At 44.1% G+C, this 20,866-nt stretch overlaps 1 protein-coding gene across 1 annotated transcript in view; it reads right to left on the reverse strand.

Annotated features, from left to right (window-relative positions):
* The window catches only part of DAAM2 (dishevelled associated activator of morphogenesis 2), a 135,631-nt gene extending 131,634 nt beyond the window's left edge, over window positions 1-3,997 (reverse strand). The window contains exon 1 of the mRNA XM_072410001.1: window positions 3,862-3,997. The gene's annotated coding sequence lies outside the window, so the exon portion shown is untranslated. The remainder of the gene's footprint in view (window positions 1-3,861) is intronic.
* Between the last annotated feature and the right edge of the window lie 16,869 nt (window positions 3,998-20,866).

The raw sequence follows: 20,866 nt of genomic DNA on the forward strand, positions 1-20,866 counted from the left end.
GAGGGGGGTTTATGGGATTATGGGGGTGCAATAAAGCCCATCATTCGCTGACCTCTGACCCCGGCTGGGGAAAATGAGAAGCCGGCTGTTCAATATCCACCGCACCACCTGCACCTGTCCAGCAGGGCGGCAAACATTCCAGGAAAGGATGGAAGGAGCAGAGCTGCCACAGGAAGAATGTTGCTCAGAGCATGTGTGTTGCTGCCATGGCAGGATCATCGGGGGAGGGTACACCTGGCAACTTTGTGCCTACATATAGCAGAGAACAAGCGGTTAATGATTGTAAGCTCTTCGGGGCAGGGTCCTCCCCTCCTCCTGTGTCTGTATCTGTCATTTGCATTCCCAATTTAATGTACAGCGCTGCGTAATATGTTGGCGCTATATAAATCCTGTTTATTAATTTAATATTATTAATGCCTGAACAAAGTTGGTGCCGTCCTTCTGTATGAGAGGTGATAAATACCTGCAAGTGTTCCTCTTACTGAGAATGTGTGACAGGTCCTCTTTAAACCCAAAGTTCATCCCCAGGAAGCGGGAAACCTCTGGAAATGTTTTCCCTTTTCACTTCTCATTTTATTTTTGTTCATTGAGAATTTTTTGGAAGTCGGCGCAGTTTTTATTTATTGCACATTTGCAGTTTCGTTTCTTTTATTGGTTTTTATTTTCTTAGTGTAATGAGGGATGGGGGAGGGGGGATTTGCTGGTTAGTGGTTTGCAGGGGCCACAATGGCATTCGATTTCCGTGGGGTACCTGGGAGAACAGACTGGGGATATACACGCTGCGCACCCCCACAGAGATGTTTATTTGGGGGGGGTATCTGAGGATCTACAAACATATATATATATATATATATGGGGGGGGATTTAGAAGTTTCCATATTTATATGGGGCCCCTATATAAAACATTGAGAGAAAATCCAGTGCACCCCCTGTCCTGTGCACACTGCAGTGTTATCCCCAATATTTTCCCCTCTGTGGACTACAGAGAACCCCCCCCTGGAGAAGAGAAGAAGGATGAGTTCTGGCCCTGCAGTGACACAAAGCTCCCTATTACACACAGAATATTTACTGAGCGTTGTCACACCGGGACAGGAAGTGTATTACTGGCAGGATCATCAAGAAAAGGAATGTGGCCAATGGGAGCGGAGATTTGTGATATTTTATTCTAGAGATACAATTTAGATACAAAGTACTAACGATAAGACACGCCCCCTTACTGCAGAACCAATCACAAGGAGTGGAAGGGATTGATACACAACAATGATTGGTTGGTTAAATAATTTTATGCAAATCAAATGCAATGACTTGGAGGATGGAAGAATAAGTGAAGGTGGAGGAACATGAAGGGTAATTATGGGGTCTGGAACATCATCTCCATTTATGGGCACTGGCTCCACCCCCTCTTCCTTACTATTGGTTGAGAGACTCAGCACTGACTTCAATATTAAGTCAAAATTTACATATTTAGGATTTCTGAATTTTGAGGTCTCGGCCAATTTGTAGGTAGCAAAAATCCATCATTGGGTTTCCTGTAGGATGGGGCAAATCTGGAGGGACAGCCAAGGCTCCAAATATCAGAGCAAGCGCACAGCAAAGACCCCATCAGCCTGTACGTAGGAATGTGTCCAGCTGATTGGATGTTTTGTCTTGAGTGAATATGAATGTATTGTCCGCCAGTCTGATCTATTTCGATGGCATCCAGTGATACCCGTCAATGTCACCCCGGGCACACGCTGCACCACAACCCCCATCCCACCCGTCGCCACATGCCCTAATTATAGCGGGGGATGGGAGGGGGGCAGAGTGCCAACAGAGGGATCGATCCTGGCATCATCATGTACCCAGAGAGAGGGGAACACATACATGACACATACCACATACATGACATACATGGGGAGGGGGATTCCAACAATCCCTACAAATCCCAGGGGTCACCAAACTCCTAATGTGCTGGGGGGGGGGCAGCAACACTTCTACATACCTAGAGACTGTACAATTCACAATCATTGTCAGTATTTATGATTCACCCCTCCCTGTCTACTTTCACAGAACGCCTTCCCACTGTACATTCACTGCACACCTCTCTACATTCACTGCACACTTCTCTCTCCATCAACCTTCACTGCACACTTCATTCATTGAATAATCTTGTCATTCATTGTACAACCCTCTATAGATCGATATTCACCACACAGCCCTATTCATCTGCATCCCCTCTATCCATTTATATTCACTGTACATCCATCCACATTCACTGCACACTCCTCTACATTCACTGCACACCCCCTTCCTGATCTACTCCAGCCAGAGCTATTTATATACACTGAACATTCACCCATAGCATTCCCCCACTGATGCCCCTGTATAAAAGACGTTCTCGTAGTATCCGGCACACACAAGGAGCCATCCATACATTGGCCGGATTTATTAAAGCTCTCCGGAGAGGATACACTTTCATCAGTGAACCTGGGTGATCCAGCATCGGAAACAAATAGATTTCTTAAGTCATTTGCTATTTGTTGGCAAATGTTTTTAATCCTGGACCAGATCCATTACAGGTTTGCTGGATCACCCAGGTTCACTGATGAAAGTGTATAGTCCCATCAGTCTCTAGGCTGAGGAGCTGACACTCTAATGTCCTCCCACAGTCACACACTATTATTATACATTTATATAGCTCCGACATATACTGCAGCGCTGTACAGATAACACTCCGCCAGCCCCCCAGAGGATCCTATACCATTTATTTCACTCCACCAGCAGAGCTGACACTCTAATGTCCCCGCCAATAGATCACAGCATCCTTCTGAACAACCTTGGGCAGAACTTCTTTATTTCTGGGCTGTACAAAGACAACAAGAACTGAAAACATGGGGGAAACATACAAACTCCATGCAGATAAGGCTCTGAAGGAACTGAAACATAACAAGCACATATAACTCTACACTGAAGTGCCAGAGGGGTCCAGCTGCAGATTTGCTGGTGGGGGTGTTGTAGGAGATGATTGATGTACAAACCTTCCAAATCCTAAATCCATGCAATATGTTCAGTGCAGAGGATTCATATATTTCTTTAATATTTCTATAAAGCTCCCTGGTGTCACAGGTGACAAGATGAGATGGATCTGGTGACTGGACACTGAGGGGTATCAGAGTGCAGGACAGGTAACAAAGAATCAGCGCGCTGACATCTCCATAACACAACTCCTCCATCTGCCCGCTAACCCAAGGCTGGCATGGCGCCCCCGGTCGCAGTCGTTTTTTGGATGATCCACCTTGCACAACACAACCGTCCACTGGAACCGGGCAAATGCCATCAATTGCCACCAAGGTCAGCCTAACATGACCACCTCAGACATGGATAGCCATGTTCGCCAACAGGGTCCACCGCAGAGATCTTTCTGCTTCCCTGGTGACCGGACACTGAGGGGTACCAATGTGAGGGACAGGTAACAAAGTATCAGTATGATTCTGATATCTCCAGCCATAACATGAATACAGCAGCATCACCAATACCTGAGTCACCGCTCACTTTTATGGCACGTGCCCCAATTTTCACCACGTTCGCCAACCGCAGAACGTGCAGATCCAATACAACTCTATGGCTAAGGAACTACAAGTCCAAGCATGTCGTGCCAAGCTGGGATTTGTGGTTCATCCTCAAACCAAAGCTGGCATGACGTCACGTCCAACGCAAGTTGACGTCATATTGCGGCGAAGGGTTAATGCGTAGAAGCAGCCATTCCTCTGCATTTTGTGGAGCAGCAGCAGAGCTCAGCCTTGTTTATGCAGCTGTTGTTAGGGAATGCAGCAAGAAAGCAGAAAAAGAAGCAAGACAAGGGCATTGGTTGGGGTGACTTACCTGTGGTGCAGCAGGGGGAGCAGCAGGGGGTGCAGTGCAGTTTCAGGCTCCTAATACCCCCATGGTCTCAGGCTGGAGCAGAATGTTGCTGAGGTTGGGGCAGCATACAGGGTGTGTGTTTCTGAACACATCAGGAACTGCTTTCCATTCCAGAGCTCAGAGAGGAGGCAGGACTCTCCCAGCTACTGTGTGCACAGCCTTAAAGGCACAGAATTCATGAAATCTACACCCACAGTGAATGCTGACAGCTTTACACTTAAAGTGAATCTGCAGAATTTTCTGCTCCTAACACAAAAACAGGGGACAGTTAGGTGCAAGTGCAAAAAGTTCACTTTAAAGCTGAATGCTGGGCAGATATAAAAGACACAAATCAATGCAATGATTATTAATAGTGATGGGTGAATGCAGCCGGGTTCTACTCACCATCAGTTGGGTGAATGTTCGCTGCCATTTAGAGAACCTTAGGATGGGCTCAGATGGGAGTCGGTTGTTTAGGTAAGTAGCACAGAGCATCCCGAATCCCTGGTAGTTGTTAGGGGGTACTGCTCACCCAATGGTATTATTGCCTCCTATGAAGCAAATTCCATTTGGCTGGTGGTTATTAAGTGGTACCAGCTCAGCCAATGGTATTATTGCCTCCTATGTTGTTAAGGGGTACTGCTCAACCAATGGTAATATTGCCTCCTATGGTGCAAACAGTATTTCTATTGGCTGGTGGTTATTGAGGGGTGCCAGCTCAGCCAATGGTATTATTGCCTCCTATGGTGCAAATTCCTATTGGCTGGTGATTGTTAAGGGGTACTGCTCAGCCAATTGTATTATTGCCTCCTATAATGTTAAGGGGTACTGCTCAGCCAATGGTATTATTGCTTCCTATGGTGCAAACAGTATTCCTCTTGGCTGGTGGTTATTATGAGCAGCGTGATAATTTGCAAGGTGAACAACGAGCTTTGCTTCCTGCAAATGTTCACAGAAACATATGAAAACTGCAAGCTGTGACCACATAGAGTTTAATCTCAGACCTTATCCCAAATCATTGATGTTTCATTACTGGTATTTCTATTTTCAGGTCAGCAGTATAAGTACCTGAATCTGACCTGGCATCAGCCCCTTGCTGTCCCTATATAGCAAAACTCAAATGTGAGCAGAAGGAGAAGCAATAAAAACCAGAGAGATGAGTTTATGACTGTGATGTTTATCCATTCACCATCTTATCACTGGCAAGAATTGGTTCACAACAACCTGGGCTCATGGAAAGGGAGTGTAATAAGTATGCCACCAGACTGAGGACATCTAGTGGCATACAGAAGTACTGCAGCAGGGTAAATTTTCAATCTGCAGCTGAATTTTGCAGCAAAAGATACATTGTATTTATATCAGCTTTAATTGTTAATGTTGGAGGGTTTAGCACTGGGGCCTGCTGACCTTCACATTACTTACTGTATTTGTTAATAGATGGAGGCTGACAGGAGAGACCAGTGACAGCTGCAGTCAACCCAGGAATTCGACACTCCTGGAATACTTCGAGTGAGAAGTTCCCCATGTCAGTGTAATGTGGGACAGAGATCTGTTTACATACAGGGTCACTTTAACAGCCCCCACAATAATATATCAGCCGCACAGGGGGAGTATTCTTTTTATGAGAGAAGGAGCGGTAAAGCACAGCTGTTGTGAAACCCTGAAAATCATAATATATTTGAAATATTTTTTCTGCCGAACATAAAACATGAACACGGATTGATGACATTATTCATGGCAGACTGATCTCTTATATTTGGGACACATAGATGATCATACATTTAGGATGTTCCCTTTAAAGTTGTCACATTGTTACTGTTTTCTGTTGCAGGCACAGATCATTAGAGTCGCCCTCTAGTGGCCATCTGAAGGTAACTACAAGCCTGCCTAAACAGCAACCGCTGGGGTATAATTCCACTGCGGGGGATTGTTGGACCACTGCACGAGGAGATCTTCTATCCCTATTTATTGTACAGCACTGCATAATATGTTGGCGCTATATAAATCCTGTTCATTAATAATAATATTCAGATCCATTGAGTTACCATGAAGGAACACTAGGGATGCCAGGAACTCATACAACCAGGATTGTGCTTATTCTCACATACCCCCCAAATCTGCCCCCCTCCGCCCATAAGGATGGAGCCATCTTTGTTTTACCATCATCTATTATGTCACATCATGACATGTTTCATTTACACGGCTGGTATCACTATGATAGTATTTTGTGCCATGCTAATGTTTATTGTCACTGAGGTATAAGTCTAGCTATATTATATTTACTATACCATGTGCACATGCAGGGGTACTCAGGAGAGAAATCTGCCTGCTTATTGGTCAATTAATTCAAAACTACAGGAAGATCTCACATTTTCCAATCACAAGTTGTTATAAGGATTTAGGCCCTGATTAAGGAGGCGTTGGTGACTGAAACGTGTCGGCTGTGTCATGTAATCCTAGAATGAACTTTTAAAGCTTTTCTGGATTTTTACCTTTTGGATGGTGGCTCTTGTTATAATTTATATGGAGGATTAAAGGGTGAGATATGGGAAAGGGGGGTACAAGAAAAGTGACGATTTATATATATAACAATATAACATCACATTTCACAATCACAGAGGAACAGGACAATGCTTCGGAATTCTGGGTGTAACGTCGGAGCTTTTCTGAGGGAAAGTCTCTTTGGCAGATTAATTATTAAATGGACAAATGAGTCAAATCAAATATCAGATTAATAAAACATTTATTGCTGATACAAAGAGATTTCACGGACTCCGTGGTCAGAAGCTGATGTGTCAGCGCTGCTGCAGAAATCGGGATGATGACTCTGGATGACGGTGAAACAAATATGGTTCCATCCTTCAGGGGGATTATGTTGATGACAGGACATCTTTGACTGCTACCCTTCTCAGCTGCATATACTACCCTTCCATCCTCCTGTCGTCAATTTAGCCAATCAGAGGGAAGAGCAACGGCTGTGTACTGATCCCCGGACTTGGAGCTTACAGAGGGCTCAGGACTCTCCCACCACCCCATGTGACTGAGCTGGGTACCAAAGCAGCCAATCACCAAGCAGGAGTCCTGCCAGCAGCAGGAAAAAGAGCCAATCACAAGCTCCCCTATATCTGAAAGTACTGGGTGTTCCTCTTTGTCAATGAGGCCAACTGAAACATTTGGGGAGTAATTGCAGTTGAGTAAATACAGCAGTTGGGGCCCTAAAAAGAATTGGGGCCGGGAGTGCTTTCATCTTTCAACGCCCTCCCCTCCTCCTTAGGCTTACCTTGTCTAAACTCCATTTACAGTAACAATTCTCCAAGACTACTACAGGGTGACAAAGGTGCTGTGTCATCTACTGCAGAATGCAAAGAGTTGTCACCCTGGAACAGGAAGTAGAAAAACTGATCTGTTGGTGGGTTCAACAGATAATGAAATCAGACTTGTTAGTCTGGGTGATGGTGCTCCATAGCAAGAGCTGCCCATCACAGCACATGCTGACTTTAGGCAGAAACAATGGGCGATGATGCTGTAGTATTGCTCATTGTATATGGATATGTTGTACGTGTGGTCTGAATATCTGCCACATTAACTCTCAATACACCGATCAGTATTTTAAAGAAAAATGAATGAATATGAAAAATACTCACATGGCTAAAAATATTGTACCATTTACTATTATTATTATTATTATTATTAATAATATTATTAAATAGAATTTATATAGCGCCAACATATTACGCAACACTGTACATTAAATATGAAATCACACATGAACACTGTTTAGTGAATCAAGCCCTTTGTCCCCCCAGCCCTGCACCGCTCTCCTCTCTCCGGGTTTTGTTTGATAAAATAACAATGACTCACCTGCACACACCTCACACAGGCGCTTCCTGCCACCTGCCAACCAAAACACACGGATACCAACCCCGTGCCACCTCGCCAAAGGGCTGACACTCATTCTGCAGCATCGGAATACTGCAAGGTGTGGCATTGGCTATAGGCAGAGGGGTGACAACAGTCACATGGCACTGGTCAGGGGGCACGGTGTGATATATAAAGATTGGATAAATGCGGTGATTCCATGCCATAATACTGCGGTTTGCCACCTCTAACCAACACTGAACCACCCAAAGCCAGTAAGGCGCATTCTATACCGCATCTCAGGTAAACCGCTCCCATTGACTTGAATTGGAACGCATTCTAATACATGGGGAAGCATTTGCAAGCAGCTGCAAAGGGGATGAAAGTTTCCTAAAGGATGACAGGCGACCAATGAGCTTTAATAGCATGCGGCAAGAGAACTGCACCTCAAATGCATCAAAAATGCTTACAAGGCCCAACCGGCAAATATTTAGGGATGCATGGAGATAGCGTGGTGCAAAATGTGCCACTGCACCCCTGACCCTCCTTAGCCGACAAGGCCAACTCCAGCAGCCCTGTCCCCTAATCAGTTCTGCATGGCAGCCGCCGTTGGCTATGTCTGCCAATGCATGCCCATACCTCTTCCTCACCACCCATGTGACTAAGTGACAACACAACTGGAACAAAGGGCAGAGTGTTGTCACCCTATAACAGGATTTTGATATCAGGGATTATTTTAGAGAAAGCTGCACATTTATAAAGTGCCAGGCAGATGCCAATAGGTGCCCAGGAGCTGTACCCATGGATCCTATTTTTGTATTGTTTAGGAATACACACAATAGTGTAACAAGCATATAAAGTTTTGGCCACTACTTTAAATTCTCTGCATGAGGTGAGGCTGCGGTGGAGCCGATGGCGTCTCTTGGTATGTAAATTGCAGTTCACGGCTGTAATGCAGACTAATGGGGAGATTTATCAATCACCTGCAGAGCAAAGTGCTCCATAATGCAGAATTAGGAGAGCCGCTGACCACAAACGGCTACTAGACATCCGGCACTTAAAGAGCCACTCTATGGGGACGGGGTGTTAAGTGCTGACCCAGTATGGGGGGGGGGGGGCATCATATTTAGAGCACCAACAGAATATACAAGGAGAAAAATTAGGGGATTTTATGTCTTATGGGCCCTACTAGGAAAAACTTCAGAAGCTGAGACTTTAAAGGTCCCTGAAGAAAAGAATTAAGTTTCATAATTGTATAAAAAGTCAAATTCTCGATGCAAAAGAAGATATTTTGTGTTTTTTGGACCTTACTGATCCATAAAGCTGCAGAATGTTCTGGTTCTTGTTTCTTTGCTGGCTGATGGGGATATGGGGAAGTCTGGATAGTTCTGTTCCCAGAACCGGATGATATTCTTGCTGGGGTTCCATTAGATTTTGCTTTGCTACCCATATGGTGAGGAAGTTGGAGGGCTCAGGGTTGGGTTCTCCGCAGGTTAGGTATCAGTGAGGGGGAAAAGCTACCGACTCGCCAGGAGGGTGGGTGAATGTTAGCCACCATGCAGAAAGTTTAGGGGTACACACTGGGTAGGAGGTTCAGGTTATGAACCAGGTAGGGGGGCTGCAGTTTAGGCATAGGACAGGGGATGAAGATTTGCAGCCTCTGGTACGCAGTTGTGGTGCAGTTGCGGTTTTCTTGCTGCATGCTATAAAAGCTCACCTGTCGTCCTTGCTTTCATCCATTCTGCAGCTGCTTGCAAATGCTTCCCCATGTGGTTAGAATGCGTTCCTATTCAAGTCAATGGAGCCAAACCTGAGATGCAATATGGAGAGCGTCCTACTAGGTAAGTATTGGTTACAGGTGGTGTATTGTCACCGCAGGGAATAACCGCCCTTTATCCAATCTTCTTATATGACCGCGTGCCCCCTGACTAGTGCCATGTTATCACCCCTCTGTCCATAGCCAATGCCACACCTTGCAGTAGTCAGAGGCTGCAGAATCAGTGTGAGCCCTTTGGGCTATGGTGACATGGGGTTGGTTTAGGCAAAGGGCAGGGGGTAAACATTTGCAAGAACAGGCTCTAGAACAGCGGTCGCCAACCTTTCGAGCCTCACAGACCACTAAATTCATAATTTTTAAATCCCGTGGACCATTATTATGAATTTTTTAAAAAAGATAAATACATTTGTAGAATAATGATCTTCCTAATGGTGCTGACAAGGACTGTGGCGGCTCTGATTCATTGATCAGCTCACAGTTAAGTGAAGTATTGCATTTGTTACTATAATCATTAGTTGCATTATCCTTGGTATTACTAAAGAAATGCGAAATATTTGTTTGAATATTTGTTTTTGGTCTTAGAATAAATATTTCATTCTAAGACCAAACAAGAAATAATAGTTATCAAAGTCAAACTATTTGATGCCATTAAATAAAACAGGTAAATAAAATACACAGCTAAGGTCATACTTACCTAAAAGAGCATCTGAGAAATAAATAAATAAAACAATGGGATGAATTGGTATTGGCGGAGCGGGGTGACTGTTGTAATGGTGGAAACAATACTGAAGCGTACGGCTCGGCAGCGGTTACCTCATACAACTTAATACTACACTGACGTCACGCTGCGCCTCCCTTCCGTTTCCAGGACAGTTCGTGGATTTAGTGCAATATAAAGGCGAAAGTTGTCATTCAGAATATAAGAATTTATTAGAATAATATTTTTGTTTTATTATTAATAAAACATAAAATTGCAAATAATGTCCAAATTTTCTTGTGGACCAGTGGTTGGTGTCCGCTGCGCTAGAAAGCAGTGTTGGTGCAGTTGCGGTTCTCTTGCTGCGTGCTATTATCATTGCTCATCTGTCACCTTTTAATTAACGGAGTTTGGGCAGCATTGCGGCTTTCAGAACTGGAAGCATAAAAATCTGCTGGAACACCAAATTTCATAGATCAATGGGAAGAGACGACGTGAATAATACAACCTGGAATAATAAATAGGTGACAACCTCTCATCCAATTATCTGCCAGCTTTCCAGCTGCGTATATTACCTTCCTATATTACCTGAAATCATTACTGATAGGAATGATGTGATAGAAGACCCCATAGTGAGAAGATTCTTCCCATGTACCTGGATAGAGGGGGTCACACCTGTGATGAAAGAACTTATTATATTAATTAATTGTTATTTTTATTCCAGGTGATGATTTTTATATGATTCTCTATCTGTATAAGTAGATTAAAATTTGGGGAAACCAACAACACTGCCAGAGGTGCTTACAATGATCATTTGGTTTAAAGCCGGCCTTTCACTAAAATAAAAGTCTGCATATAGCAGGTAGCTCCTCCCCCAATCACCTGTCATAGATAGGTGAAAATCTATTCATAAAAAGCGAAAGTTAAGGTCGGAGTTACCTCACCTCACCTTGTAATAAGGTTCATCACCCTTGGGGCAACAGCAACTTCTTACAAGATTGCATCCGCTCTGCGTTCCACAGAAATAGCGGTGACATTATTGCCACTTATGGCACCCCGGGGCAGAAGGCGGGGAGGTAAAGTCAGTATAGATCTAACTTTAGATCTATATCTTTTTTACCTGCATACAACAGGTTATTTGGGGAGGGGCAACTAATGTATGAGAACCCCTCATTTTTAAAGGAAAGGCCATAAAAAAAAGAAAAGCAATTCATCTAAAGGAATCTAACATTCACCATGACATTCCCTTGAAACACATGGCCCCTGGAAAATTCCCTAGCAGAGAACATTTGCTGTGATTCACAGCTGTATAAATAGAACCCTAAGAATTCTCTGTCTGCAGGGTGACAACACTGATGTGTGATTTCACTGCAGATGAAACAGTGTTGTCACCCTACCTAAGGCAATAGAGAAATACCAAATCCACTGGCAGGATCAATAAGTAATAATGGGAGATTTGGAAGGACAAAATCTGTTTTGTAATGGTTATGGGTTATGGTTAGGAGTTATGGTTAGGGGTTAGGGGTTATGGTTGGGGGTTAGGAATTAGGGTTGGGGTTATGGTTAGTGGTTAGGGTTAGGGGTTGGGGTTATGGTTAGGAGTTATGGTTAGGGGTAGGGTTATGGTTAGGAGTTATGGTTATGGTTAGGGGTTATGGTTAGGGATTATGGTTTGGGGTTATGGTTGGGGGTTAGGGTTAGTGGTTAGGGTTAGGAGTTAGGGTTATGGTTAGGAGTTATGGTTGGGGGTTATGGTTAGGAGTTACGGTTAGGAGTTATGGTTAGGGGTTATGGTTGGGGGTTAGTGGTTAGGGTTAGGAGTTATGGTTAGGGGTTATGGTTAGGAGTTATGGTTAGGGGTTTAGGGTTAGGGGTTATGGTTAGGAGTTATGGTTAGGGTTATGGTTATGGTTAGGAGTTATGGTTAGGGGTTAGGGGTTATGGTTGGGGGTTAGGTTTATGGTTAGGAGTTAAGGTTGGGGGTTATGGTTATGGTTAGGAGTTATGGTAAGGGTTATAGTTAGGAGTTATGCTTAGGGGTTATGGTTGGGGGTTAGGGTTAGGAGTTATGGTTGGGGGTTAGGGTTAGTGGTTAGGGTTAAGAGTTAGGGTTATGGTAAGGAGTTATGGCTAGGGGTTATGGTTAGGAGTTAAGGTTGGGGGTTAGGGTTATTGTTAGGAGTTATGGTTAGGAGTTATGGTTAGGAGTTATGGTTAGGGGTTATGGTTGGGGGTTAGGGTTAGGAGTTAGAGTTAAGAGTTAGGGTTATGGTTAAGAGTTATGGTTAGGGGTTAGGGTTATGGTTAGGAGTTAAGGTTAGGGGTTATGGTTAGGAGTTATGGTTAGGGGTTATGGTTAGGAGTTAAGGTTAGGAGTTAAGGTTGGGGTTATGGTTGGGGGTTAGGGCTAGTGGTTAGAGTTAAGAGTTAGGGTTATGGTTAGGGGTTATGGTTGGGGGTTAGGGTTGGGAGTTAGGGTTAGGAGTTAAGGTTGGGGTTAGGGTTGTTGTGTAATGATGGATCGCCTATAGATGTCCATGCTTAAAGTAAAGAATTCTAGTGACCTGGCTGTTGGCCGTGGACAGCCAGGCAAATAGCATTTATATAAGGAGGTTTGCAGTTGAATTTTCTATCATGGAGTAGGGGAAGCATAGTACTTGGAATGTTGGCGTTCTTTATAAAAACCCATACCCCACCTCCTTGACTGACTGGTGAATCTGACACTGTCCAGGCTCTTTATCCTGATACAATTGGATCTCAGCAGGCCGTAAAACCACAAGTCATTTCTGTTTGTGTAAACACATGGAGGATGCAGAATGGCGAATGTTTCCAGGGTGACTTCATGAAACGCTAACTTTGCATTTTACCTAAACAAAGCCCTGCATAATGACAGTTCCATGTGCAACTCTGGGAATGCGAGCGGATAGAAAACAGGGCCGCGGCGGGTTCACTGTCATCAGACGGCGAGGATGTACAGCCCTGGCCACTACACGGGCTGCTGCTTTATTTCAAGAGCTGAAATACATCCAGCCATTATCTGCGGGGTAGAAAAACAAAAATCTTGGAACATTTCACCCCATTCACCATATTGCAGGAGTTACATTGCTTGCTGCGCCGGGGCCCGGGGTCAGTGGCTGCATATGTGGAATCTGAATGTGCGGTGAATGTGTGCGCCAAGTTGTGAGTGGAGTCACTGATAAAGACAACGATGAGCCAAATGAAGACGGGGAAATTCCAAACTCAATCAGTGAATGTTATGTGGATGTATTATGAACATGGCCAATGGTAAAGAGGACCTGTCACCGCGCACCAATACATTTCTATTGGGTCACCACATATTAGTACCGTATCATATTTTCTATGTTTTATCTTTAAAAAACATCCATGAGCTCCATTACATCCAGTGTGATGCCATCAGTCTACCGCAGATAGGAGTGGGCATTTCCTTAGGTCTACACACCTACCGTGCCCAATATGAGGATTTGCCACCACCCCATTCCTGTGCTGATCTCCTGGGTCTGCACCCCTGCTGTGCCCAATATGAGGATTTTCCACCACCCCTGCATTGGGCTCCTGGGTCTGTACCCCTACTGTGCCCAATATGAGGGGCTCCCTATCCCTGTGCTGAGTTCCCATGTCCGTACACCTACTGTGAGTGGTCCCCACCAACATTGTATTGGCTTCCTTGGTCTCTATACCCACTGTGCCCAATATGAGGGCCCCCTATCCCTGTGCTGATCTCGTGGGTCTGTACCCCTGCTGTGCCCATTATGAGGGGCTCCCACCATCTCTGTGATGAGTTCCCAGGTCTGTACACCTGCTGTGCCTATTCTAAGTTGTTTCCACCATTCTGACATTGAGCGCTGGTCTGTACGTCTGTTGCACCCATTATGAGCGATGTCACATGTGTTTGGACTGATCCTTTCCAACATCTGGGTGCCATCACAGCCAGCACTATGGGAAGTGACATTTATAACGGAAGGAATACGGTGTAGTGTTTGATGTCTTCCTGGGGAATTTGGGGTTAATTAACCCTTCACACTCCCATCACTGGAGTGCAGCCCCCACTAATGAAGACAAGGCATTGCCCCCGTCTCTGCGTTCTCCATAATACAAAGCGGGTGTGTGGACACGCAGGCGGAAACACGTGTGAAAGACAAAGTGCACAGTGTACACGGAAGAATTGTGCAATGCAGAACGTGTCACACAGCCCCGATACCAAGGACCAGCAAAGTGATTTCTGTGAAATTAAATTTGTAAAAAAATAACAAAATTTGCTGCCAAATGTTGCTGAAGTGGAAACTCTTGAGTTTTTTTCAATATGCCTTTTGGGGATAACTTGCTAAAGCAACTCTCTAAAATCTCCAATTTCCAAATTTATACCAAAATTAGGAGAAATAGAAACGTATTGCTTATCACCAATCACAATTTGGTCTCAAGGAGTCACTACAACCATGTAAAAGGCAGAAATTGTCTTCTGATGACTTTTACTGGGCTTACCTCCTAATATGTGTCCAGTGATGTCTGCTGGACAGGTGAATAGGTATGAAGGCACGTGGAGACATTTGGGGCTCTATTTATAAATTATTCCCCCAGTCAATTCCTCTGAAATTCACTGGTGGTGAATTCTATGGTCAAATTTTGCTCCAGGTCCCCTATTAAAACAATAACTCGTTCTGCCACCTAGTGGCTAATCGTCAAAAGTACACAGTTGTCACATTATTATTATACAGTATTTTTATAGCACCATCATATTACGCAGCGCTGTACAAAGTCCATAGTCATGTCACTAACTACACCTCAAAGGGGCTTACAATCTAACGTCCCTACCATGATCATTTCTCATTTATACAGTAGAAGGTCAATTTTTTTTGGGGGGAGAAATCCAATTAACCTCCCTGCATGTTTTTGGGCTGTGGGAGGAAACCCACTCAGACATGGGGAGAACCTGCAAACTCCATGCAGATAATGTCCTGGCCAAGATTTGAACCTTGGTTCCAGCACTGCAAAGGCAAGAGTGCTAACCACTGAGCCACCATGCTGCACATTAGGAGATAAATGGCAAAGAAACAAATTTTATGAGCGAATTGAAAAGGGAATAATTTTTTAATAGAGCCCTTGCTGTGGTTAGAAGCTAGGGAGGAAGAGGAGTTAGCAAGTAGCCCAGAAAGTCATGCCATCGGTGATTGGTTGATCTGAGAACCAAGTGGGTGGGGTCAGGAACACCCAGGAGGATCTACACTACTAGAACCCAATCCTTTAAATGGGTTCCTGGGGGAGAAAGCCATGATTTTTATGCATGGACTTCATGATCATTTTTTTGGATACTCATTTTCATTTAATATGGAGAAATAATTAATATAAATATATTTCCTATTTTTCTTGTTTGTTTTTAAAGGCACAGCACATTTCCATTGCATTGGTATGCATAGCATTAGGGAGAAGCTTTTATAAGGATAGGCTGCCCAGTGCCACATATTGCTGCCCTGCGTTTTTGAAATTGGGGTACCACCAGGAAAGAATGGAAACCAAGTACCCAAATGTCCTGTGCATTCAGTTAGGACTAATTGTGTGTGTCTCAGGATCATGTCTCCATCCATGTATCTGTGCAAATCAGGAATGTGAAGAACCGAGGAGATAATAAGGGGAGACGGTCTACCCAAATTACCATGAAATACATAGAAGTATATACAGGGAGAGGGGCCACTGTGATACTTTGCTATATCTCTGTCCCTGTAATACTTTATATACTGCTCCATATTACAGGTAGATAGTGGTGGACAAAGCCAACAATGGGCCCCTGTGCAGAACTCATTTGGGCTCCCTGAGGGCCCCTGTTGGCTGAGGAGGGCACCTATGTCCACCCCTGATACCCGTAGTAGTGTAAGGATCCAACAATTGGGCCCCTGTGCAGAACTGACTCGGGCCCCCTGTTTGCTAAGGAGGGTCTGGGTCCCTGGTGCAGTGGCACCCTGTGCACTTCCCTATGTCAGACGCTCTTTGTGAAAAGATGACGGAGGGATAGATAGATAGATAGATAGATAGATAGATAGATAGATAGATGGATGGATGGGTAGATTCTCCTCGCACTGGGCACATCCCGCCATCCATCATTCACATGGAGTCCCTCATCCATGACATTATTTGTTCTCCGTCATGTCACCCGATGGTTGGGGTCTATACACACATCGATATTTCCCCCATCATTCTTTTATCTCTCTATATTGTCTATCAGGTCACCGAATCTTTTCCATTCCCTCCTATACACACAGCATAAATCCACTCCGGATACACTGCCAAGATTTGGGGTCCTGGAAGACATAAAGCGATCCGTCGGTGGTCTGCGGGTGGTCCTTCCCATCAGACGCTGTATAAAGTAGAGTTACAGTCTGAGGAGTAATAATAAAATCTAAGCATTTGGTCTATCGCTGCCGCCTGCCAAGAAAGATGACTATCTCCCTGTCAGTGAAATCCCTCCTGATGTCTCATCGTTCTTCTACATAATATCAGGAGGAGCAAACTGCAAAAAGACGGACATCAGTCCTCTAGGGATTGTGCCACCACCATGCACCATCATTTGTAGTCTGGCTACGACCTACCATGGGTGCAAAGGTTTGGGCCCTATAAGATAAATATTGGCCCTATATCACATGGCATGCTCCAGATTCAGGTGGAAATGGGGTGAAATATTAGTGGGTTCATTTTAACACCTTGCATCTTCTTCAAGACTTTTCTTTCAGTGAGAATTTCTGCTCACTTCAAGGGTTAAATATTTATATTCCTTAGCTATCCCTCCCTGGAGCTCATCCTACAGGAGCAGCAGTCCTACATTGTAATTGAAAACCCCCAAAATTGTAAGCTCTTCGGGTCAGGGTCCTCTCCTCCTTCTGTGTCTGTATCTGTCTGTCATTTGCAACCTCTATTTATTGTACAGCGCTGCATAATATGTTGGAGCTATATAAATCCAGTTTATTAATAATAAGAATAATAATAATGGGACTCCTGGGTGATGGATCTGTGGATTTGATTCTCCTCTGTTGTGACACCCACAGACTGCACTTCATGCATATAAATGGCCTCAGCACTTCCTTATTTTATGCCAATGCAATTTCTAGTTCAAAGTAACAATTCCCAAATAAAAAAGCCCAATAAATACCCCAATGATAGATGGTTACAATAGCAGGGGGTCTTTGGTGACCGCTGTCTAAATCACCACACCACCAGTTCCAAATTTTAATTCTTCAATTAGCCCCACCCTGTGATAACAACCAACAGGGGGCAACAATCCACCAGATGCCCTCCCTCTCTGTTTATGAATACTCTTTTATACCCTTTTTTACTTATGCCCTATAATCTAAATATCTTCAGATGCCTTTGGCAATTTTTCCAGATTTTACATCCATGGTTGGTTTGCCACCCTTGGCCGCCTCAATAAACTTGAATTGGAACCACTTGTTACTGCTCTTTCTAATTGTTAGATGTTCTGGAAGACTGGAAGTGGAACACAAAAGGCTGTACAGCCAGCAGGTAATTGCAAATATCCCGCACTTACTGCCACTTACCGCTTCCAGGTACCTAGTGATTGCCAGGAGGTGCCCAGAAAAAGTAAAGCAAAGACATATTCACCTTCCTGATGCACTGAGCTGCACATGTGCCAGGATTTGCCGGTTATCCCACCATACCCCAGGGGGTATAACGTGGGGGAGTTATGTCATCCTGGCCAATGAAGTTGGCCGATGAGCCAACACCTGGAAGATTTGCTGATGAGGATGGAGGTGCCCACAATGGAGCAAAAACAGGTGAGTGTAAATTAAAAAATTGTGATTTATCAGGTATTATTATTATGCCCGTTCTGCATTCTCCTGATTTATGGCGCCGTAGACGGCCTTGGCGTTGTATGACAGGCTGACAGATCGCAGGACGCCCGGTGTTTGCATTAGGCTTGGCTTTATGGCGGAATATACGGTTCTGGGGAAGCCTGTCTGAGCCTTTGTTGACTAATCTGTGTTTGAACACTTCAGCTTTACGCAGTCATTTTACAGGAAGATATTAACATTGCGAATACCTCAGACCGCAGAGCCGCTCGCTCCTCCATTACTGCGCTAATAAACTCTGCGTATTCTAAACAAGAGTCAAACGCTCCTTGTGTCACAATGACGGCGGGGAGACTGAGTGACCTCCAATGTTAACGAGATGTCTGCAGTCTGAGTGTTGGAAAAAAGCCGAAATACCCGCAAGAAGAGTGGAAGAAGCACCCCATCCCGGGCCTTTCCATGGGTCCTTGAGGGCCAGTGCCTAGGGTGGCAAGAAGGACCGGGCCACATCAACCTACAAAGGATTCTTTTCTTTGTTGTTTTCTGATCTCGTCTGCATCATTAATGGACGAGACCAGTAAGCTGTGCAAGAAGCTGTTTGGAAGAGTTACAAGACAATTTGTAGATTGTGTAAAATGCAACCAAACCAACAGGTTCACCCTTAGGTCACCTGAACAGGTGCATATTAGAACCTTCCCTGTGCCTCAGCAGAGCAGAGTATTTCAGGAGAGGAGAGTTATAGAGGAAGGAGCAGAGTCCTCCAGCGCTTCCTTCTCACTGGTTGCAGCATTTATAACCAGTCCAACAGGCCACTCCTCTTCTCCACTTGTGTGTCCGCCCCCTTTGCTGACATCATCAAATAAAGTGCAGGACCTGCAATCCTGCATTGCATGCAAGGACACTGAGGACCTTCCCCTGCAGTGCTGGATGGGGGATGAAGAAGAATGTTAACTGCTGGGGGAGCAGGAATAAGAACACAAAGGTGTCCATAGAAAGGTGTATCAGTAGCATGCTAACAGGAGGAGAGAGCAATGTGATAGAGAGATAAGCTCATCCGTTTGCTGCTGCTTCTTACAACTCCATAGATGTAATTCATGTTCATGTCCTGCTAATATAAGGGTGACAACTCCCTGTTTCTGTTTCTAAATTGCTCTGCTAGGTTGCCAACACATGTAAATTCAGAGATTTTTGTTGTAATAATTGATGCAAACAAATTTCATTATTGTTATCATCAGGAAATCTGCCCTATGAAATGCAGGACGTGGAGAACAGCAGCACTGAGATGTAACAAAGAATGGAAAAGTATCATCGTAGGTTTCAAAAAGAAAAAAATATATAATACCTAGAATTTAAAATGTAAATATCATTGATTTTTCATTAAACTTTTAAAATTTTGTAATGAGAGGGGCGCTTGCTGAGTGTTAGGAATATACAGTACATATTAGGTAGCAGGCGCCCTCTTTAGACCCCTGTGTGTACAGCGACACCCTATAGAAGGGAGAAATTCCCAGTGGGTCCTATGCTGCTCTCCTAAGCACAGATCTTGCCATTCCTTTATTTTTGAATTTAGTGTTGCCTCTGTAAATTCCCCTTTAATTTCGGAATCCCAGCCCCCTATCCTAAATCAGATTCCTTGAGAGAAATTTCCCACAAGCATTTCGTATAGAGTGTGGCGTATGGGATTTCATGGGTAATAAATCCGGCCATTGAACACTCAAGTGTTGGGTTTTATGTGCAGATCTAAGAGAAAAGATTGCGTCCCACAATTGCCGGGGCTCCTATAAATGGATTTACTTTGGGGATTGGGAATGCTACACTATGGATACTGGATCCCTCCGCTGCTCCCAGTGATCTGATATCACCATGACAAATATTCGATTTTGGGCATTTTGCCACCTCTTGGATGTATCATGTGACATCACTAAGGGGCAATTATAGAGAAATTTTATCCAGACAATGAAAATGTATAAAATGTAACAAATGCAGTGCAATAAATTCTCTTCTGTATATTTAATTAAAACTTGCCCACATTACTGTTTATTGATGGTATATGATGATTCTTTACCCCCCAAACCTTAAGCTAGGTACACACTTCCAATAATCATCATTAAAAAACAAACAATTACGACCGATTAACGATTATGCACGATTATTTTTGAACGATCGTATTGTGCATGATTCTGTACATGCTGTAACGGTACGATCGTTCAAATATAATCCACCAATAGTGTACACACGCTAGATACAATCGTTTGAACGATGCAGGGAGTGACATATAAAGGAGAAAGTGTATTGCAGAAACATGCACTGAACGAACGTACACACGATAGATAGCGAACAATCATTGGCCAATCAGATCTGCTGTGACTGTAGTTCATTTCCAACCACAATTCTCGTTCGTTGGCCTTGTTGGTCACCATTTTTGTGAATGTTTTTCGGCCGATCGGTCGTTCATTTCCAACGATAATTATTAAAAGTGTATACGCAGCTTTAGTCCCACATGTTGGTTCACAAGGGGAAAAATTGAATGGAGAAACATTTTTATATGGGAAAACAGCTAGTATATTGTGAATATTCTATAGGGGGTTTGTCAGATAGTGGGGGCCCTCACTTAACTTGTTCTTGCTGGTCATGTGACAAGTCGGGTCCTCTTCCTTTCCCAATTTGCTGCAATGGTGGGAACTCCTCAGGGATGCAGAGAGCAATCCCGACACAGTGACATCAGAGTCTGTTCTTAATACATAGCGAAATAAGAATGCTGTGGTGGCGGGCTTCAGAGTACAGGACCACCACATTCCACATTTAAAACCATGGCGGTCAGCTTACTTCATATAGGGGGCC

Source organism: Pyxicephalus adspersus, chromosome 4, assembly GCF_032062135.1.
Source record: "Pyxicephalus adspersus chromosome 4, UCB_Pads_2.0, whole genome shotgun sequence".
NCBI classification, from domain to species: domain Eukaryota; kingdom Metazoa; phylum Chordata; class Amphibia; order Anura; family Pyxicephalidae; genus Pyxicephalus; species Pyxicephalus adspersus.